Genomic DNA, 323 nt, shown 5'->3' with positions numbered 1-323 from the left:
TCCTCCCCACAAGCGTGGGGCTGAGCTCTCACACACACACACACACACACACACACACACACACACACACACACACATCAGACCAGATCCAACATACATGATCACGTGTGTGTAAAGATAAATCTGAAAGCCCAGAGTCACAGTTTGTCTGGACATCAACACAAACACACAGCCGCGCTCCGGTTCTTCTGATGGCTTACACATTAACATCCAGTCTGCTGTCTGACCCAAATGCTTCTGAACGTGTACGTATGCACACACACACACACACACACACACACACACACACACACACACACACACACACATACACACACACACAC

The 323-nt window shown here is 48.9% G+C and overlaps 1 protein-coding gene across 2 annotated transcripts in view; it reads right to left on the bottom strand.

The window, feature by feature from the left end:
• The window catches only part of acsl6 (acyl-CoA synthetase long chain family member 6), a 25,003-nt gene that overhangs the window by 16,518 nt on the left and 8,162 nt on the right, over window positions 1-323 (bottom strand). The window lies entirely within an intron of this gene.

Source organism: Sinocyclocheilus grahami, unplaced genomic scaffold (assembly GCF_001515645.1).
Source record: "Sinocyclocheilus grahami isolate Dianchi unplaced genomic scaffold, SAMN03320097.WGS_v1.1 scaffold1458.1, whole genome shotgun sequence".
Classification (NCBI taxonomy): Eukaryota; Metazoa; Chordata; class Actinopteri; order Cypriniformes; family Cyprinidae; genus Sinocyclocheilus; species Sinocyclocheilus grahami.
The sequence above is the reverse complement of the archived record's forward strand: the minus strand, read 5'-3'. Positions and strand labels throughout refer to the sequence as shown.